This window comes from Salvelinus alpinus, chromosome 28 (genome assembly GCF_045679555.1).
Source record: "Salvelinus alpinus chromosome 28, SLU_Salpinus.1, whole genome shotgun sequence".
NCBI lineage: Eukaryota > Metazoa > Chordata > Actinopteri > Salmoniformes > Salmonidae > Salvelinus > Salvelinus alpinus.
Window position 1 is genome coordinate 34,325,491 of NC_092113.1, and position 23,248 is coordinate 34,348,738.

A 23,248-nucleotide genomic window follows, 5' to 3' on the forward strand; every position below is an offset into this window, starting at 1 on the left:
TACCACCCTCGTCACACCCTGACCTAACCAAAATAATAAAGAAAACAAAGAATACTAAGGTCAGGGCGTGACAGTATGGTGCAATACTTGGCCATGTCATCACACAGTTCCATGGTTAGTGCAGGCAATAGATGAGGGTATAGCCTACTATTGTACAGTATTTTACCTATTATAGTTATATGTACACTAATCTTCCAACATTCCCATGGATTGAAGAACTGAATGTGGCTTTTTTCAGAATTAATCAAACCACAGTTTTCTTTCTTTCGTGTGTAAAGGCTCTCCAACCTTGTTTTTTTAGTACTTTCCTAAACCTAAATAATCTACAAGATCAGAGTTTTTTTTTTTTTACCTACCAATTGGTGCTGAAACGAAGACAAATATCTGTATATTTAGATGTCTTTTATGGATCCCTAATATTCTGAACCGTTCTCTCCATATATTCTAGTCTGTTCGCCAAAGTGCAGAGCGAGTTATGCAACTGAAAAAGAATAAGGTAAGTCTGAATACCTAATACTGGGAAGTGCATGAATTCCTGAGTCTGAATCTGCCCCCTAATGAGCAGGTCCAAAGTCTAGCACTACACCTCAGATAACCCTTCATGGGTGGTAGACTGTAACACATTACACTACACCTCAGATAACCCTTCATGGGTGGTAGACTGTAACACATTACACTATACCTCAGATAACCCTTCATGGGTGGTAGACTGTAACCCGTTACACTACACCTCAGATAACCCTTCATGGGTGGTAGACTGTAACACATTACACTACACCTCAGATAACCCTTCATGGGTGGTAGACTGTAACACGTTACACTACACCTCAGATAACCCTTCATAGGTGGTAGACTGTAACACATTACACTATACCTCAGATAACCCTTCATGGGTGGTAGACTGTAACCCGTTACACAATACCTCAGATAACCCTTCATAGGTGGTAGACTGTAACACATTACACTATACCTCAGATAACCCTTCATGGGTGGTAGACTGTAACCCGTTACACAATACCTCAGATAACCCTTCATGGGTGGTAGACTACAACCCGTTACACTATACCTCAGATAACCCTTCATGGGTGGTAGACTGTAACCCGTTACACTATACCTCAGATAACCCTTCATGGGTGGTAGACTGTAACCCGTTACACTATACCTCAGATAACCCATTAAGGTCAATAGACAAGGCTCAACATTCAAGGTCTGGTTATTTCATGTTCATGGATGTTGCATTTTACCCAATGAAAGCCATTGCGGGTGGTAACTGTAAAAATACTATACTTTACCCCAGAGCAGTAGATAATTGGGATCCTAATAAAATACTAAATACACCATGAGAGTAAGGAATACGATAGAAACCATGCACAACCTAAGAACAGGCACATCACCATGATGACATTTTAGGTAGATTGCGCTAATTTAGGTCACATAGTTGAGACTTGGGACTGCAGCACTGAGAGCAGGCAGCAGTGTAGCGCTATGTGTGTGTGTGTGTCTAGGCAGACCCCCAGGGTTAGGTGATACAGTGGCCTGTGGTACGGAACACACAGCTACCACCACCTCCAGCTCCTGTGGCACACAAGGCACGTGCACACACACACACACACACACACACACACACACACACACACACACACACACACACACACACACACACACACACACACACACACACACACACACACACACACACACACACACACACACACACACACACACACACACACACACACACACACACACACACACACAGTTGTCTCCACCGGGACTGTTTCCACAGAGACAGCCACCACGCTTGCCACGCCCTGAGGAGAGGACTAGGCAGTGTGACAGACATGATATCACCCTTCAAGACAGTGACCTCTAACTTTTAACCCCTACACAAAATAGGTCAGCCATCTGTGATTGTCTGAGACACCAAGGTCACGTGATGTCACACTGCTGCCACATAATCCTATCATGGAGATGGGAGGGGCGTTTGTTTTATCTAGGAACATCTGCAGGTCTCACGAGCAAATTATATTTTATCCCAGTGGGACTAACCTGTACCGAGAAAGGTTAAATAGGAAAGCAAATCGATGTATTTCTGCGTTTTGATCTTCCATTGAGAATCCCCACAGGTTAGGGATTTTCTTCCTATTAGCGTTGGACTTTCTTTTTGGCGAGAGAATTTCTTCAGTATGACTTTTCTTTTTTTGTGCTTCGTGTGACCTTAACTTACTACTCTATTTCACACAGCTCATTGTCAAGCATAAGCTTCCCCTCCAGCTTAACTCCTGGACGTACAGCACATTGGAAACATTTGCAAGGTCTACTTAGGTTAGCCTTAATCACTGTCAATTCCCCCGCTATCACCACACGGAAATCAGCTGTAGACAGGACAAGGTCATCCCCTAGAACAACCTTTATATAACCTAAATCCCCATTCTGTACCTGGAATAACATTTATATAACCTAAATCCCCATCCTGTACCTAGAATAAACTTTATATAACCTGAATCCCCATCCTGTACCTAGAATAAACTTTATATAACCTAAATCCCCATCCTGTACCTAGAATAAACTTTATATAACCTGAATCCCCATCCTGTACCTAGAATAAACTTTATATAACCTAAATCCCCATTCTGTACCTAGAATAAATCCTGTTTGGGCTGCAAGCCCGACACCGCCCACACTATGACAACATCCAGCTCAAAGTGCAGGGCGCGACATTCAAAAGCTAGTTTTTAAAAATATTTAACTTTCACACATTAACAAGTCCAAGACACCAGATGAAAGATAAACTTCTTGTGAATCAAACCAACATGTCCGATTTTTAAAATGTTTTACAGGGAAGACAAAATATGTAAATCTATTAGCTAACCACGTCAGCAAATGACACCACTTTTCTAACTGCATCAGTTTCTTACTCCATCAGGTGCTATCACAAATTCGACCAAATAAAGATATAAATAGCCACTAACCAAGAAACAAATTCATCAGATGACAGTCTGATAACATATTTATTGTATAGCATATTTTTTTTCGAAAAATGTGCATATTTCAGGTATAAATCATATTTTACATTTCAGCTACAAATCAGAAAGTGCACCGAAAGCAGCCATAATATTTACAGACACCAACAGACACCAACGTCAAATAGCTTATTACTCATCATAAAACATTTCCGAAAAATATATAGTTTGCAGCAATTGAAAGATAGGCAACTTGTGATTCTGTAAGAAATTGTATAAGATACTGGTAACTTGTTTTAACCACTTCTCAACATAAGCTATAACTTGGCACAACATCCACCCATCCCCCACTATACCCCCACTTTTGTACCTTGTTAAGTAACCACAGACCCACATACTCAACCCTCCCCCATGAATAGGACTCTGTTAAAACAGATGCATATGCATTATGCTCAAGGATGAGACTATAAGACAATGAACTGTGGGAAGGGCCAATGGAAACGTCGACATCAGGCCGAACAGGATTACCCACGACCCAGATCGACCAATCGGAAGGCCAGACTTCAAGATCAACCTACTTTGCTAGTTGTCTATATAATCTGTATGTACTGTGTAGAGCGGCCTCTTCTCCGACGATTTCATAAGAATCTGACAGAAAGGGGCCGTGCACGTTTTTGCCTGATATCTTTACACTTGAATAAAACGGCCTTATTATAAAATTATCCACCTCGTCCTATGTCTCCACTTGTTCTCCTGTCTCAAGTAAACGTTTTATCAACAGAATTGGTAAGCAGAGGATGGTAATTAGACACCTTTGATTTCGGTCCATAGAAAGTTGATCAGACAGGAGACGCGTGGGAGAAAGATTCGAGAAGGAGAGGTGACCTTTTTTTTTGAAGGAGAATCGCGGTTCAACTCACCCAGGAAACTGATCAAAAGAGCTCGATACTAAAAGGTAAGCAGATGCCTGTTTAATCAAAATCTGTATATTGTATTATAGCCAATATCTAAATTCAATGATCAGAAGTACTGAGGTGAGTGTGAATTGTTGCTAAATTTATGTGGAATTGTTTAGAATCTAAGGCATTGTGTAAAGATATCTGAGTAATCATAGTTAAAGACTTGTTCATATAGTCTTGCACTAGTATATATGTTGATAGACTAGGTGTAAAGTGAGGAATAAGCTTATAAGGATTCAAATAGACGGGCCACAGGGGAAAGTTGACGTCCTAGGGGGTTACCGTGAGGAATCCACAGAAATAAAAAGAAAAATACGATTCATATAGGCGGGCCATAGCTGTAAGTTGACCAGCTAGGGGTTACCGTGACGAATCCATAATTAATAGATGAGATCCATATAGTCGTACAATAGTTGAATTGGCAATCAGCTAAAGTGTTACGTGAGGACTCATAAAAAAATTAAAATAAAAATACGATTCAAATAGGCGGGCAATAGATTGATCAACTAGGTGTTACCGTGACGAATCTAATGTGATATTGTATGTTTAAGTTGTGTTAGCGAAATTAATGATTGTATGTTTAAGTTGTGTTAGCGTAATTAATGGTAGAAGGTATTAAAACTTGAAAATCTAATGTGGTATTGTATGTTCCAAATTAATGTGAGTGATTGAACGTTCCACGAGACCGATTGCTACTAATTAGCCATATGCTAAGTTGAGGCTGTGTTTAAGTGACCGCCGTGTCTACTGTGAAGCAGTTATTTTCTGTTGAGAAGTTGACTTGTATTTTCTCTCCCGTGCTGTTGGGATTGATTTAAGAATTAGAATTCAGTTGATAATTATTCTAGAAGCGCTAGGATACACCATATATTGTCCCAAAAGGACACGTTTGAAATACTTTGGGAAAGTATTTAATTAATTAAGTTAGTTTTTGAGTTCAGTTTTTTAATTAGTTTTTGAGAAAAATGAGTCCTAGAATTAATTAAATATTTATTCTAGAAACGCTTGAATATACTAATATAATGTCCCGAAAGGACATTTCTGAAATGTTTTGGCAAAGTATTTAAATAATCGAAAAAGTGAAAACGAATAATAACTGTTTGAAAATAGTTCCTAAAATTATTATTATATTTAAAATAGAAGCGCTAGATAATACTAGTAGAGTGTTCCAAAAGGATATTGCCGAAATACTTTGGGAAAGTATTTAATTAATTCGCCAAACATAAAGCAATACAATTCTTTGTACACAAGGGGGAGACAGACACCAGAGATAAGACTGTGTCAGCACCAGAGATACATTGCTAGTTTTGGCCAGTGATGGGCTAAGTGCACCAAAATAGCATAGAGCCAGACATAGCTTAACGACAAAATGGCCACGACCACCGTCCCCAAACACAAATTCAATGAATACTTAGATCAGAGAATGAAAGATAGATCAGGGGGAAAGATGCAGTATAAGGAAGTTAAGAAGGTCTGGGAAGGTGTGAGGCTAACATGGACACAAGCAGGATACCTCAGTGGGGTGGCCCCATCAAAAGGGCAACTCCTCACTATGGAGAAGGAATTAGAGGAAGTAGTGAAGGAAGGGATAGAACGTGAAGTTGAAAGGAATAAGAACCACTTATTCAAAAAGGAAGGAACAAAGCATAGGGAAAGAGCAGAGGCTGAGCTGAAAATAGGAATTTGGGCAATTGAAGAAATTAGAAGAGCACTCCCTTACAGGAAACCTGATATGATGGGGGTGGCCACTGAAGCCCCAACTGACACCAAAGAGGGCAGGCCCAACAATAATGATGCCCCACCTACCACCATAGCAACCCCATCGGCCCCCACCCAACTATACCCGGAACTGCCACAGGGAGAGAAAATAACACCACCTCCCTATTCTCAAAATCCATTCAGCCACCTCCCTCAAAACCCTTTTTTGACCCCTGCTGTGGTACAGGCACCAGTGTTTGTGGTGCATGAAGGACACCTAAAAGGAAGCATGACTTTAGGGATCCAAGAAGGGCAACTCGTGTGTGAAGAGAGGCCTGATCATCGAGAAAGGAAGGAGAGGGACAGAGCGCACACACAGGGACGTGGGGGTGGTTCGAACCCCGCCTCACTACAGGGACATGGTGGGTCTCAACCAGGCCCTTTGAAGAGAGAAGACAGAGAGCTGATTCAGTTTTCTTCCACTCCAAACCCAGACTGGTTCAGAAACAGAACACGGGGGGATAGTCAAATAATCTCGGAAGGGTCATGGTCGTCACCAGGACAATGCTCCTCTGGGGCCTCATTAAGAGGAAATCACAGCAAGGACGATGAAGGTGAGAACAGATTAGGACAAGATGAAGAAGAGGTGGAGAGAGACATCAGGGATTCAGTGGCACAGGCCAAATCTATGATAGAAGATGCTGAACGGGGAGAAGGCTCGTACCATATAAAAGGGGTAATGTTGGGGAAGGTGACAGATTTGGTCGAACCTATCAGACAGTCCGTACGTCTCAGGGAACAGAACAGCAGGGGTGTCTCGTCCAGGGCAGACTGGGATCTCCAATATGGTGGAAAGGAGATGCAGATGCCGTTGAGGCCCACTCCGGACGGAGGGCATGAAGAATACCAACCCTGGAAAATGACAGACCTTACCACTTTGATGGAACAATTACCCAGTCTGCATGGGGGGGCCTCTGCATGGCTCCTTCAACTGCAAACACTGACGTCAGGCCTACGGCTCTGCCTAGGTGACATAAGGGCCCTTCTGGCTAGAGCAACAGACCATACCACCATGAGTGCTCTGATAAGAGATGCAGATCTGGCCACAGCCCCGGCTGCACTAGCCCAGGAAGACTTCCGAGCGGATTTGTGGGCAGTGTTGAGAAGGGCATATCCCACAGAACGAAACCATGCAACCCTTTCATCATTCACCATCAATCCAGGGGAACAACCGGCAGCCTATCTCGACAGAGCGAAGACCACATGGAGAACTGTTCATGAAGAACCATATGACTATACTGGCACCACGGTCAGCATGTGGAAGGAGATGGTGGTGAGCGGTGCTCCAAATGAGGTCCGAACTAAACTTAGGGCCACGGTGGGGTTAATGGCACTTCCCCAGGCTCAGTTCAACTCACATGTACATCATCATATCACCCAATTCAACAAAGACAAGGGAGGAGCTGAAACACAAGTCCAGTCCCTACAGGTACAACTTTTGAAACTGCAACTGAAAGAGGCCCAAAAAGGGGAAAATCCCAAGAAACAGATGGTGGCTGAAGACCAACAAGATATCTCACAAATTATTGAAAAAACTGTTTCACAAATGTTTCAGCAACAACAACCACCCATGGTACCACAGGGACCTCCCATGCCAGCACCCGGGATGGAACAACCTGTTCCGATGGCCGCACAACCATACTATTACCCACCACAACCAGGCTATTCGTCTACATGGGGACAACAACCAAGGAACACTGGACCCTGGGGGAACTGTTACAATTGTAAGCAGACAGGACATATGGCTCGTCAGTGTCCATACCCAGTGACAGCGGCCCAAAACCAGTGGATGGCGAATAGGGGACGAGGATACGCCCCGAGACCGAGGGGAGGAGTCCGACCAATGATGTATCAACCACGTGCAGCCCTTCAACCCGCATACAACCACCCGAATCCAGACCCAAATCAGCAGCCACCTCCTCCCTTCCAGGGCATGTCAGACGAATATGCCCCATGGCCCTGAAGCTGCCCACCACCACCGGACGGGAAGGGGGGCCAGCACTTCCCCTTACACACAGAACCAACAATCCTGTGTGAGGTGGAAGGAGTGACTCACCAATTCCTTGTAGATACAGGGTGTACATACTCTGCTATAAGATCTCGTCAACCACTCTCTTCGGAAACAATACAGGTGGTGGGGGTATCAGGAACACCCGAAGCACAACAAAAAACCGTTCCGTTGCTCTTCTCCTGGGGCCCATCCAAGCTAAAGCATCAGTTCCTATACTGTCCCAATTGCCCAATCAACCTCCTTGGGAGAGACCTGTTGTGTAAACTGAAATGTTCAATTTACCTTACTGAAAGGGGCGTGGAGGTCTCCATTGATCCCATTCCTTCAACACCGGTTCACCCTGTTAGGGTGCTGATGTTACCCATCATCCCAACCCCTGAGTTGTCAGCAACACAAGAAATCTACTGGCTAAAATGCAGGGAGACAGGAACTGGGACTCCAGAGGTCCAGTTTAAGTTCAATCAACTGAAATCACAGATCTATGCATTACACCCATACAAGACCCCACAAGCTGAAATTCACTGTACACTGAATGTGACAGAAAATGACGAGAACACATACACTGATGACTGGGATGAGAACATGATGCACCTAACGCCATCCATTAGGTGTTGCACCATTGTGTGTGGACAAGAAGGAGTAGCAGCACCAGTCATCTTACCACCTCATCTGAAATCCTGGTACCTACTAGGGGAGGAGTCGGCTCCCCATGTTACACTAGCGGTGGGAAACGGTTTCGAAGCAAGAAGCCTGGGCCCTATGATCAGACGAGCATCCAAACTTCAGTGGGAACCCACCCAAACACCGGGGATTCAAAAGGCCACTACTGAGAACATGTGGAGGTTCATGACTGTTGACACTGAAGAACACTGTCTTCCAGAACGATTTACCCTGCCAAGACACCATGGCAAGCCATACACTGACCACCCATCTACCAAAGCACCTACACACCTACACACCCCTTTTGATGTGGGCCAACTACAGGTGGAACCAGTCACCATCACCCTGCTATATCCAGGTCAAATACCTATCTACCGATCACAATATCGTTTGAAACCCGAACAGATCATGGGGATAAAACCGACCATTGATGGGTTACTGAGAGCACAGGTTATCTATCGAACTGTATCTCCATGGAACACGCCGATCCTACCAGTGCTGAAAGCTGGAGGAGTAACATACCGGATGGTTCAAGACTTCCGAGCAGTAAATGACGTTACTGCACCGATAGATCTACCTGTCCCTGACCCTCACATTACTCTGAGCAATCTGTCACCAAAACACCAATACTTCACGGTGGTGGATCTGGCTAATGCTTTCTTTAGCATCCCACTTGATGAAGCCTCTCAGCCACTCTTTGCTTTCACGTATGAACATCAACAGTACACTTATTTTGTTTTACCACAGGGTTATAGGTGCTCACCAGGAATTGTTATGCTGATGAATGAGGACCCAAAAGCGACGTAATAGAAACAGAGTCTTTATTCCAGTATCAAACAAACAATGATTCTCCTGGATATATCAAAGGTAAATCCAAAACAGGAAACTGAAATCCTCTCGTCAGTAGAGAGGAACGACTGGAGACGCGACCACAGACTGCAGGTCGCTTCAGGAAGGCACAGGCCGTAGCTGACATAGACACCTGCTCACACGCAGCATCTGAAGAAGGCAAAAACACGACAGGGCGGAACAAGGACACAGGACAGCAAACATCAAACAAGAATCCGACAAGGACAGAAGCGGAAAACAGAGGGAGAAATAGGGACTCTAATCAGAGGGCAAAATAGGGGACAGGTGTGAAAGAGTAAATGAGGTCGTTAGGAGAATGAGAAACAGCTGGGAGCAGGAACGGAACGATAGAGAGAGAGAGCGGGAGAGGGAGAGAGGGAGGAGGAGAGAGAGAGAGAGAAAGAGGGAAAGAACCTAATAAGACCAGCAGAGGGAAGCACAGGGACAAGACATGATGATCAAAGACAAAACATGACAGTACCCCCCCACTTACCGAGCGCCTCCTGGCGCACTCGAGGAGGAACCCTGGCGGCAACGAAGGAAATCATCAATCAACGAACGGTCCAGCACGTCCCGAGATGGAACCCAACTCCTCTCCTCAGGACCGTAACCCTCCCAATCCACTAAGTACTGGTGACCACGTCCCCGAGAACGCATGTCCATGATCTTCCGTACCTTGTAAATAGGAGCGCCCTCGACAAGGACGGGGGGGGGGGGGGGGGAAGACGAACGGGGGCGCGAAGAAAAGGCTTGACACAAGAGACATGGAAGACAGGGTGGACGCGACGAAGATGTCGCGGAAGAAGCAGTCGCACAGCGACAGGATTGACGACCTGAGAGACACGGAACGGACCAATGAACCGCGGAGTCAACTTGCGAGAAGCTGTCGTAAGGGGAAGGTTACGAGTGGAAAGCCACACTCTCTGACCGCGACAATACCTAGGACTCTTAATCCTACGTTTATTGGCGGCTCTCACAGTCTGCGCCCTGTAACGGCAAAGTGCAGACCTGACCCTCCTCCAGGTGCGCTCACAACGTTGGACAAAAGCCTGAGCGGAGGGAACGCTGGACTCGGCGAGCTGGGACGAGAACAGAGGAGGCTGGTACCCAAGACTACTCTGAAACGGAGATAGCCCGGTAGGTGCTATCAGTGTCCATACCCAGCAGACGAAGGAAGCGAGTTGTGAGCGTACTCAGCCCAGGGGAGCTGTTCTGCCCAAGACGCAGGGTTTCGAAACGAAAGGCTGCGTAATATGCGACCAATCGACTGATTGGCCCTTTCTGCTTGACCGTTAGACTGGGGATGAAACCCGGAAGAGAGACTGACGGAAGCACCAATCAAACGACAGAACTCCCTCCAAAACTGTGACGTGAATTGCGGACCTCTGTCTGAAACGGCGTCTAACGGGAGGCCATGAATTCTGAACACATTCTCAATGATGATTTGTGCCGTCTCCTTAGCGGAAGGAAGCTTAGCGAGGGGAATGAAATGTGCCGCCTTAGAGAACCTATCGATAACCGTAAGAATCACAGTCTTCCCCGCAGACGAAGGCAGACCGGTAATAAAGTCTAAGGCGATGTGAGACCATGGTCGAGAAGGAATGGGAAGCGGTCTGAGACGACCGGCAGGAGGAGAGTTACCTGACTTAGTCTGCGCGCAGTCCGAACAAGCAGCCACGAAACGGCGCGTGTCCCGCTCCTGAGTAGGCCACCAAAACCGCTGGCGAATAGAAGCAAGCGTACCCCGAACGCCGGGGTGGCCAGCTAACTTGGCAGAGTGAGCCCACTGAAGAACAGCCAGACGAGTAGAGACAGGAACGAACAGAAGGTTACTAGGACAAGCGCGCGGCGACGCAGTGTGAGTGAGTGCTTGCTTTACCTGTCTCTCAATTCCCCAGACAGTCAACCCGACAACACGCCCTTCAGGGAGAATCCCCTCGGGGTCGGTAGAAGCCACAGAAGAACTAAAGAGACGGGATAAGGCATCAGGCTTGGTGTTCTTATTTCCCGGACGATAGGAAATCACGAACTCGAAACGAGCGAAAAACAACGCCCAACGAGCTTGACGTGCATTAAGTCGTTTGGCAGAACGGATGTACTCAAGGTTCTTATGGTCAGTCCAAACGACAAAAGGGACGGTCGCCCCCTCCAACCACTGTCGCCATTCGCCTATGGCTAAGCGGATGGCGAGCAGTTCGCGGTTACCCACATCATAGTTGCGTTCCGATGGCGACAGGCGATGAGAAAAGTAAGCGCAAGGATGGACCTTATCGTCAGAATGGAAGCGCTGAGACAGAATGGCTCCCACGCCCACCTCTGAAGCGTCAACCTCGACAATGAATTGTTTAGTGACGTCAGGAGTAACAAGGATAGGGGCGGATGTAAAACGCTTCTTGAGGAGATCAAAAGCTCCCTGGGCGGAACCGGACCACTTAAAGCAAGTCTTGACAGAAGTCAGAGCTGTGAGAGGGGCAGCCACTTGACCGAAATTACGAATGAAACGCCGATAGAAATTAGCGAAACCGAGAAAGCGCTGCAACTCGACACGTGACTTAGGAACGGACCAATCGCTGACAGCCTGGACCTTAGCGGGATCCATCTGAATGCCTTCAGCGGAAATAACAGAACCGAGAAATGTGACAGAGGAGACATGAAAGGCGCACTTCTCAGCCTTCACGTAGAGACAATTCTCTAAAAGGCGCTGGAGTACACGTCGAACGTGCTGAACATGAATCTCGAGTGACGGTGAAAAAATCAGGATATCGTCAAGGTAAACGAAAACAAAAATGTTCAGCATGTCTCTCAGTACATCATTAACTAATGCCTGAAAGACAGCTGGAGCATTAGCGAGACCGAACGGCAGAACCCGGTATTCAAAATGCCCTAACGGAGTGTTAAACGCCGTTTTCCACTCGTCCCCCTCTCTGATGCGTACGAGATGGTAAGCGTTACGAAGGTCCAACTTAGTAAAGAACCTGGCTCCCTGCAAAATCTCGAAGGCTGACGACATAAGGGGAAGCGGATAACGATTCTTAACCGTTATGTCATTCAGCCCTCGATAATCCACGCAGGGGCGCAGAGTACCGTCCTTCTTCTTAACAAAGAAAAATCCCGCTCCGGCGGGAGAGGAAGAAGGCACCACGGTACCGGCGTCGAGAGAAACAGACAGATAATCCTCGAGAGCCTTACGTTCGGGAGCCGACAGAGAGTATAGTCTACCCCGAGGGGGAGTGGTCCCCGGAAGGAGATCAATACAACAATCAAACGACCGGTGAGGAGGAAGGGAGCTGGCTCTGGACCGACTGAAGACCGTGCGCAGATCATGATATTCCTCCGGCACTCCTGTCAAATCACCAGGTTCCTCCTGAGTAGAGGGGACAGAAGACACAGGAGGGATAGCAGACAATAAACACTTCACATGACAAGAAACGTTCCAGGATAGGATAGAATTACTAGACCAATTAATAGAAGGATTATGACATACTAGCCAGGGATGACCCAAAACAACAGGTGTAAAAGGTGAACGAAAAATCAAAAAGGAAATGGTCTCACTGTGGTTACCAGATACTGTGAGGGTTAAAGGTAGTGTCTCACATCTGATACTGGGGAGAAGACTACCATCTAAGGCGAACATGGGCGTGGGCTTCCCTAACTGTCTGAGAGGAATGTCATGTTTCCGAGCCCATGCTTCGTCCATAAAACAACCCTCAGCCCCAGAGTCTATCAAGGCACTGCAGGAAGCAGCCGAACCGGTCCAGCGTAGATGGACCGACAAGGTAGTACAGGATCTTGATGGAGAGACCTGAGTAGTAGCGCTCACCAGTAGCCCTCCGCTTACTGATGAGCTCTGGCTTTTACTGGACATGACATGACAAAATGTCCAGCAGAACCGCAATAGAGGCAAAGGCGGTTGGTGATTCTCCGTTCCCTCTCCTTAGTCGAGATGCGAATACCTCCCAGCTGCATGGGCTCAGTCTCTGAGCCGGTGGGAGGAGATGGTTGAGATGCGGAGAGGGGAAACACCGTTAACGCGAGCTCTCCTCCACGAGCTCGGTGACGAAGATCTACCCGTCGTTCTATGCGGATGGCGAGTGCAATCAAAGAGTCCACGCTGGAAGGAACCTCCCGGGAGAGAATCTCATCCTTAACCTCAGCGTGGAGTCCCTCCAGAAAACGAGCGAGCAACGCCGGCTCGTTCCAGTCACTGGATGCAGCAAGAGTGCGAAACTCTATAGAGTAATCCGTTATGGATCGATCACCCTGACATAGGGAAGCCAGGGCCCTGGAAGCCTCCTTCCCAAAAACTGAACGATCAAAAACCCGTATCATCTCCTCTTTAAAGCTCTGATAAACGTTAGAACACTCAGCCCTTGCCTCCCAGATAGCTGTGCCCCACTCCCGAGCCCGACCAGTAAGGAGTGATATGACGTAAGCGATCCGAGCTCTCTCTCTTGAGTACGTGTTGGGCTGGAGAGAGAACACAATATCACACTGGGTGAGAAAGGAGCGACACTCAGTGGGCTGCCCAGAGTAACATGGTGGGTTATTAACCCTAGGTTCCGGAGACTCGGAAGACCAGGAAGTAGCTGGTGGCACGAGACGAAGACTCAGAAACTGTCCAGAGAGATCGGAGACCTGAGCGGCCAGGGTCTCAACGGCATGACGAGCAGCAAACAATTCCTGCTCGTGTCTGCCGAGCATTGCTCCCTGGAACTCGACGGCAGTGTTGAGAGAATCCATAGTCGCTGGTTCCATCTTGGTCGGATTCTTCTGTTATGCTGATGAATGAGGACCCAAAAGCGACGTAATAGAAACAGAGTCTTTATTCCAGTATCAAACAAACAATGATTCTCCTGGATATATCAAAGGTAAATCCAAAACAGGAAACTGAAATCCTCTCGTCAGTAGAGAGGAACGACTGGAGACGCGACCACAGACTGCAGGTCGCTTCAGGAAGGCACAGGCCGTAGCTGACATAGACACCTGCTCACACGCAGCATCTGAAGAAGGCAAAAACACGACAGGGCGGAACAAGGACACGGGACAGCAAACATCAAACAAGAATCCGACAAGGACAGAAGCGGAAAACAGAGGGAGAAATAGGGACTCTAATCAGAGGGCAAAATAGGGGACAGGTGTGAAAGAGTAAATGAGGTCGTTAGGAGAATGAGAAACAGCTGGGAGCAGGAACGGAACGATAGAGAGAGAGAGCGGGAGAGGGAGAGAGGGAGGAGGAGAGAGAGAGAGAGAAAGAGGGAAAGAACCTAATAAGACCAGCAGAGGGAAGCACAGGGACAAGACATGATGATCAAAGACAAAACATGACAGGAATATTCAATCATATCCTTAAGACACACCTGGCAGAGCTGAAAATCCCAGAAGGTGTGATACTGATCCAATATGTAGACGACCTTTTGTTGGGGGCTCCCACTTCTGATCTCTGTCTACAGATGACAAAAACGTTACTGGACTTCCTTGCTGTCAAAGGATACAAGGTCAAAATGAGCAAAGTCCAGACCTGTCGCAGAACTGTCCTTTTCCTTGGCAGAGAGATCTCGGGAGAAGGAGCAGGACTCTCCAAAACCCACAGAGACTCTATACTTCATCATCCACGCCCCATCACTGTGTCGGGAATGTTGTCCTTCCTTGGCTTGACAGGGTACAGCCGAACTCACATCCCAGACTACACTGCCAGAACGGAGCCACTGAGAGAGATAGTGCGAGAGGCGGGACCAAGGAACCTACACTCGTCATTGACATGGACCACTGAAGCATCAAAGGCTTTTGCACTCTTGAAAACAGATCTCTCAGTGGCAGCAGCTCTGACAGCACCTGACTACAAGAACAAATTCCATCTGGATGTTTCTGAAAAGGAGGGATTCACATCTTCCATCCTTTTTCAGAAACAAGAGGGGGAGAGAAGAGTGTTGATGTATCACTGCTCCAAATTAGACCACATCGAAGTAGGACAAACTACATGTTCCAGGTATGTAGCTGCAGTGGCAAAAGCTATTGAAAAAACAGCCCACCTGGTAATGTGCCATCCATTGGAAATCCACACCCACCATGGGGTTGCAGCATATCTGATGAGCAAAGAATTCACGTTCAGCGCTGAAAGAAAAACAAGAATCCAGAATAAATGCACACAATCACACATCACTTTTGTCAACACTGACAAAAACATGGCAGACGCACTCAATGCTGAAGAAGGTCTACCCCACTCCTGCACAGAAAGAGCTGCACAAGAACTGAAACTGAGACCTGACCTGGGGAACGAACCACTCACCAACCCTGACCTATGGTTGTACACAGATGGATGCTGCTATAGAGGAGAGGAAGGGAACATAGCAGCATACGCAGTGGTACAACAGCTTCCAGACGGGTCACACGTGACCTTGGAATCTGCCATCATCCTACAACCTGCATCGGCCCAACTGGCAGAAATCATAGGTTTAACACAGGCTTTGGAAAAGGCTGAAGGAAAGACTGTGAACATCTACACCGACTCAGCGTATGCTCATGGAGCAGTCCATACTGATGGACCACAATGGGTTAGACGCAACTTCACCACCACAGGAAACCTTCCAATCAAACACAAGGCACAGATGGAAAAACTGATTAAATCGGTCTCACTACCTGAGAGGGTGGCCATCATGAAGTGTAAAGGACACCAACAACTGAAAAACAGAGTCAGCGAGGGAAATGATGCAGCTGATAAAGCAGCCAAGAAAGCTGGCGGATACACCCCGAGACAAATGGTACTACAGATCCAACCAGCTCGGACTGAGCTCACAAAGCAACACATAGAAGAACTCCAGTTCACAGCAGGACCCTATGAACACTCAGTATGGGGACAGAAAGGGGCCACCAAAGGACCTGACGAACTGTGGAGATGCCATGATGGCAGACTAGTGGCCCCTGCAAACCTCTGTCCAGAACTAATACGGGAAGCTCATGGGCCCACACACGAAGGCAAACTAAAGACTTTACAGAAGGTGTCCTACATCTGGTGGCACCCCCACATGAAAGACATGACAGATTTGTTTTGTGATGAGTGTAGCATTTGTGGTAGCCATAATCCAAAGAAACCATATCAAACGCCCATGGGTTCATACCCAGTCCCAAACGCTTGTTTTCAGGACATCAGCATAGATTACACAGATATGGGGCAAGACAATGTGACAAATGGGAAAAGGTACCTTTTGGTAATGGTAGACAGGTTTTCCAAATGGGTCGAGGCAATACCAACAGCAAGGGAGGATGCAAAATCGGTCATTAAGTGGCTGCAAACCGAACTCATACCAAGGTACGGGGTCCCCAGGCAAATCCGATCTGACAATGGGTCCCACTTCAGTAACCAACACCTAAGACAGGTGGAGGAAAGATTTGGTATTGTGCACAAGTTTGGGTCAGTGTACAAGCCCCAATCGCAGGGCCTCGTGGAACGCTCAAATCAGACCCTTAAGGCTAAGATAGCTAAGGTATGTGCAGGTTCGAAGTTGACGTGGGTTGAAGCCCTGCCCCTGGCATTGATGGCCATGAGAGCCTCGCCAGGTGCAGGCACCCATCTGTCTCCTCATGAGATAATGACGGGTAGAGTCATGCCGGGTCCACCGAGGGAGGGAGGTCATATGCCCGCCCTTGATGTACAACAAATTGTAATGTCTGAATATGTGAGAAAACTGACGGAACTTTCTGCAGCTCTCTCCAAACAGATTCACAAGGTCCAGCAGGGGGAGCTGACGGGAGATCCTGAACCACAGAAGGTAAAAGTTGGCGACTGGGTAAGGGTGAAAGTCCACAAGAGAAAGTGGCTAGAACCCAGGTGGACTGGACCGTTCGAAGTGAAGGAAGTTACTTCACACTCAGTCCAGGTCAAGGGTAAATCGGGCGCACCTTGGCATCACCTTACACATTGTACACCAGCCCCAACTCCTTCCAGAACTCTGACTGAAGTCAGGGCCGATTTGGCCAATCTCAATTCGACTCCAACCAAACAAACCTTAGTTGGTGAAAATGGGACGCCAGCCCCAGTTTCCGCGAACTAAGGCTACTTGCCTAGGACAGGGATATCTCAATCCCTGGGAGAAACTGGGAATTTCAGGTCCCTTGTTTGTTATTTTCATAATCATTACTGGAGTGTCCCTAGGAACTCTCACATGGCTTATACAACAGCTCACACATCCACCCCACGCACATCTTACAACTACTAATGTCACGTCCAACATTACCCTCGATCTCACCAGTCCTGCCATACACAAACGTAGCACTACAACCACAGACCAACCCTGCACTCCAACAGAGGTCAGAAGCACCACCTTATGTGTACCCGCTAATGTGACCACCACCATTACACTGTCTTGGGGGTTATTGGGAAAAGCGAGGAATGGCCTGGGAGGGCATGCTCTGGAGTACACCAGATTTAACTGGTATATGACAAAAGGGGGGTTTCAGGAGTGGTCATGGAAGAGCCTGGTCGCTGAGACTGGTCCTGACTGGTCCAGTTATTCATCAGGGCAAGCAGTTCTTATCTGGCGACAAAGATTGTCACTGACTAGGACTGGACTGCGCAATTGGGGTCTATCGCTAATTATCCGACCAGGTACTGGGACGGGTTGTCAGGATTTTATACTAGCACCACATGTAGAATCTAGTGAGGATCTACTCTACTGGCCAGTAAAAATCTGCATTACACAGCAGGCTCAGCCCTCTGCTATTACTGACCGGTTTACTGTTTTAACATCTAAGGGGAAGGGCGATTGGGGTCCTATTAATATGGTCACCACTCCTACCACCCCTGATGATACCATTCTTACTGCCACCGGAATCTCAGGTTTCTATAACAATTGGCTACTATTGACCGAACAAGCAGCTAACATGACCCTGCAAAGCTGCGTAGTTTGCATGGGAGCTAGGCCATTGCTCCGCATAGTCCCAGCCGCTATTAGCGGAGACTGTCTATTGCCCCTTATGGACAAAGACAACCCACCTGAGAAGTGTTCACAGTGGGACACTGTTTATCCGGTAGTCACCACGGTGGTCAAGAAACCGATATTCTCCTCCAGTGTGGCAAGAGCTAACTTTACATGCATAAACATGACAGGTGGAGGGACATGGTTGGGTAAGCTCCCTGATAGTTGGTGCTGGTACACTCACATGCTTACGGCAATTTTTAAACCAGTGTCTAGAGCTGATGTGTGGTGGTGGTGTGGGGGAACTAGTCTGTAGGACAGACTTCCCCACAATGCCACGGGTACTTGTGCACTTGTAACTCTTCTGTTGCCCATCTCTGTTTACCCCATAGGCGTCCGAGATCTGCTCACCCGTATACAAGCTCTGGGTCCTGAATATTGGCCTATCAGGACCAAGCGCACGGTGGGCCCTGCTGCTGGGGACCCAACGTACATTGATGCAATTGGAGTCCCCAGGGGGGTACCAGATGAGTATAAACTGGTTGACCAAGTAGCCGCGGGTTTTGAATCATCATTTTGCTGGTGGTGTACGGTTAATAAAAATGTGGACAGAATTAACTACATTCATTTTAATATCCAGAAACTGGGAAATTGGACTCAACAAGGCTTTGAGGCGGTCCATGGACAATTGGCAGCTACATCCCTGATGGCATTTCAAAATAGAATCGCGGTGGATATGTTATTGGCAGAACGGGGGGGGGTCTGTACTATGTTTGGTGAACAGTGTTGTACTTTCATTCCCAACAATACGGCTACGGATGGGAGTCTGACTGTAGCATTGGAGGGACTTCGTACCCTAAATGGTAAGATGAAACAGCATTCTGGAGTGGACACTTCTATGTGGGACTCATGGATGGATGCTTTTGGTAAATATAAGACGTTGGTTTCCTCTATCCTAGTATCTATTTCCGTTTTTGCAGGCATTCTTGTACTTTGTGGATGCTGTTGCATTCCATGTGCGCGGACGCTTGCTAGCCGTGTTATCACTGCTGCCATAGACCCTAATCAGGAAAGGGCCCAAATGTTCCCATTGCTTGATGATGGGGAAGCTGGACCTGTCTATCTATTTGAGGACTAAGAAACTTTTATGTCACGTCTCTTGTGAGACGTGAAGAGGGGGAATTACAAAATTTGTCCTCTGACAAATTTTATCCCATAGCTTTGTCTTTTTTACTTTTATGTCACGTCTCTTGTGTGATGTGTAGAGGGGGAATTACAAAATTTGTCCTCTGACAAATTTCATCCCATAGCTTTTGTTTTTTTTACTTTTATGTCACGTCTCTTGTGAGACGTGAAGAGGGGGATTTGTAAGAAATTGTATAAGATACTGGTAACTTGTTTTAACCACTTCTCAACATAAGCTATAACTTGGCACAACATCCACCCATCCCCCACTATACCCCCACTTTTGTACCTTGTTAAGTAACCACAGACCCACATACTCAACCCTCCCCCATGAATAGGACTCTGTTAAAACAGATGCATATGCATTATGCTCAAGGATGAGACTATAAGACAATGAACTGTGGGAAGGGCCAATGGAAACGTCGACATCAGGCCGAACAGGATTACCCACGACCCAGATCGACCAATTGGAAGGCCAGACTTCAAGATCAACCTACTTTGCTAGTTGTCTATATAATCTGTATGTACTGTGTAGAGCGGCCTCTTCTCCGACGATTTCATAAGAATCTGACAGAAAGGGGCCGTGCACGTTTTTGCCTGATATCTTTACACTTGAATAAAACGGCCTTATTATAAAATTATCCACCTCGTCCTATGTCTCCACTTGTTCTCCTGTCTCAAGTAAACGTTTTATCAACAATTCCAAACAATATTTCCGATTTATTAAATGTTTTACAGCGAAAACAAAATGTATCGCTATATTAGCGTAGCCACAATAGAGAGACACATTTGGGCGCCCACGACCCGTTCACATGCACGACAGATATATGAAATAACATCATAAAATGAGTCTTACTTTGGCTGATCTTTCATCAGAATGTTGAAACAGGCGTCCTCTGTCCAGATGAGTCGTTGTTTCGTTTCAGAATGAGAAATATCCCTGTTAATTTACCATTTCCAGTAGCCGTGGCCCAACGTAAACACAGTCATACGACGGAACACAGCAAAACTCCCGAATAAAGTTTCAATAATCTGATTAAACTATATTGAAAAAACATACATTACGATGATATGGTCACATATATCCAAAAAAATTCGAGCCGGAGACGTTAGCCGTTCGTTAGGAAGGCAAAACAGAAGTCCATCCCACTTCCTTCAGAATACCGGAAGTTGGCGCTCAGGTCAAAGAAATAGGTTTTTTTCCACCACAGACCAAGAGGAGCAAAAAAAATTCTTCTCTGACATCCTCTTTACACCAATAGGAAGGCGTATAGACTGTCAGCAGACTCGTAGGTGTTAAGACCATGTATAGGCATCAGATTGAAAAGAGCATAGATTTCTGACATTTCACTTCCTGGTCAGGAAAAGTGCTGCAGAAGGACTTGTGTTTCACTCAGAGAAATAATTCCAACTGTTTTAGAAACTAGAAAGTGTTTTCTATCCAAAAAGAATAATAATATTCATATTGTACAAGCAAGATTTGAGTAGGAGGCCGTTTGAAATGGGCACGATTTCACTGGCTACTCAACACTTTGCCTTGCAGCCATAAGAAGATAACCTTTATATAATTTAATCCCCATCCTGTACCTAGAATAACCTTTATATAATTTAATCCCCATCCTGTACTGAGAATAACATGTATATAACCTAAATAACATTTATGTAACCTAAATCCCTGTCCTGTACCTAGAATAACCTTTATACAACCTAAATCCCCATCCTGTCCCTAGAATAACATTTTTATAACCTAAATCCCCATCCTGTGAATAGAATACCATTTGCCAGTTCCAGAAAACCTACCTCACCCTATGGCTAGTTCTTAGGACAAAATAAATCACTGTCCTACCTTTAATCATCTCTAGAATCACATTTGCTATAGTAGTTTCAGATACCATCCAACCATATTAGATTAGCACAATAGAGGGAGATATATTTCTGGAAAATGGAAAACATCCTCTGGCTTGACTATCATCATCATCATCACACTGCGATTAACCAAGTCAGACAGGTGCTACTTCTCCTCTGCTGGCCTCATTAACTTTGTTAAAAGTTGTGCTAGCAGCACTTTATCTTTAAGTGCTCCTGATCTAATCACAAATGCAGGCCTGGTGGGAATAGAGAGGAAAGTGAATGAAGAGATATACTTCCACTTATAGATCTCATCCCGTCAGTAGAGGATGCCTGGTTATTTTTTTTAAAATGCCTTCCTCACCATCTTAAATAAGCATGCCCCATTCAAGAAATTTAGAACCAGGAACAGATATAGCCCTTGGTTCTCTCCAGACCAGACTGCCCTTAAGCAACACAAAAACATCCTATGGCATTCTGCATTAGCATCGAACAGCCCCCGTGATATGCAACTTTTCAGGGAAGCTAGAAACCAATATACACAGGCAGTTAGAAAAGCCAAGGCTAGCTTTTTCAAGCAGAAATTTGCTTCCTGCAACACAAACTCCAAAAAGTTCTGGGACACTGTAAAGTCCATGGAGAATAAGAACACCTCTTCCCAGCTGCCCACTGCACTGAGGCTAGGAAACACTGTTACCACCAATAAATCCACTATAATTGAGAATTTCAATAAGCATTTTTCTACGGCTGGCCATGCTTTCCACCTGGCTACCCCTACCCCGGTCAACAACACTGTACCCCCCACAGCAACTCGCCCAAGCCTTCCCCATTTCTCCCAAATCCAGTCAGCTGATGTTCTGAAAGAGCTGCAAAATCTGGACCCCTACAAATCAGCCGGGCTAGACAATCTGGACCCTTTCTTTCTAAATTTATCTGCCAAAATTGTTGCAACCCCTATTACTAGCCTGTTCAACCTCTCTTTCGTGTCGTCTGAGATTCCCAAAGATTGGAAAGCAGCTGCGGTCATCCCCCTCTTCAAAGGGGGGGACACTCTTGACCCAAACTGCTACAGACCTATATCTATCCTACCCTGCCTTTCTAAGGTCTTCGAAAGCCAAGTCAACAAACAGATTACCGAGCATTTCGAATCCCACCATACCTTCTCCGCTATGCAATCTGGTTTCAGAGCTGGTCATGGGTGCACCTCAGCCACGCTCAAGGTCCTGAACGATATCCTAACCGCCATCGATAAGAAACAATACTGTGCAGCCATATTCATTGACCTGGCCAAGGCTTTCGACTCTGTCAATCACCACATCCTCATCGGCAGACTCGATGGCCTTGGTTTCTCAAATGATTGCCTCGCCTGGTTCACCAACTACTTCTCTAACAGAGTTCAATGTGTCAAATCGGAGGGCCTGTTGTCCGGGCCTCTGGTAGTCCCTATGGGGGTGCCACAGGGTTCAATTCTTGGACTGACTCTCTTCTCTGTATACATCAATGATGTCGCTCTTGCTGCTGGTGAGTCTCTGATCCACCTCTACGCAGACGACACCATTCTGTATACTTCTGGCCCTTCTTTGGACACTGTGTTAACAACCCTCCAGACAAGCTTCAATGCCATACAACTCTCCTTCCGTGGCCTCCAATTGCTCTTAAATACAAGTAAAACTAAATGCATGCTCTTCAACCGATCGCTGCCTGCACCTGCCCGCCCGTCCAACATCCCTACTCTGGACGGTTCTGACTTAGAATATGTGGACAACTACAAATACCTAGGTGTCTGGTTAGACTGTAAACTCTTTTTCCAGACTCACATCAAACATCTCCAATCCAAAGTTAAATCTAGAATTGGCCTATTAGCGTATTTCGCAACAAAGCATCCTTCACGCATGCTGCCAAACATACCCTTGTAAAACTGACCATCCTACCGATCCTCGACTTCGGCAATCTTCATTTACAAAATAGCCTCCAATACCCTACTCAATAAATTGGATGCAGTCTATCACAGTGCCATCCGTTTTGTCACCAAAGCCCCATATACTACCCACCACTGCGACCTGTACGCTCTCGTTGGCTGGCCCTCGCTTCATACTCGTCGCC

The 23,248-nt window shown here is 46.4% G+C and overlaps 1 protein-coding gene across 1 annotated transcript in view; it reads right to left on the minus strand.

The window, feature by feature from the left end:
- The window catches only part of LOC139558022 (neural cell adhesion molecule L1-like), a 107,826-nt gene extending 87,361 nt beyond the window's left edge, over window positions 1-20,465 (minus strand). The window contains exon 1 of the mRNA XM_071373432.1: window positions 20,154-20,465. The gene's annotated coding sequence lies outside the window, so the exon portion shown is untranslated. The remainder of the gene's footprint in view (window positions 1-20,153) is intronic.
- Between the last annotated feature and the right edge of the window lie 2,783 nt (window positions 20,466-23,248).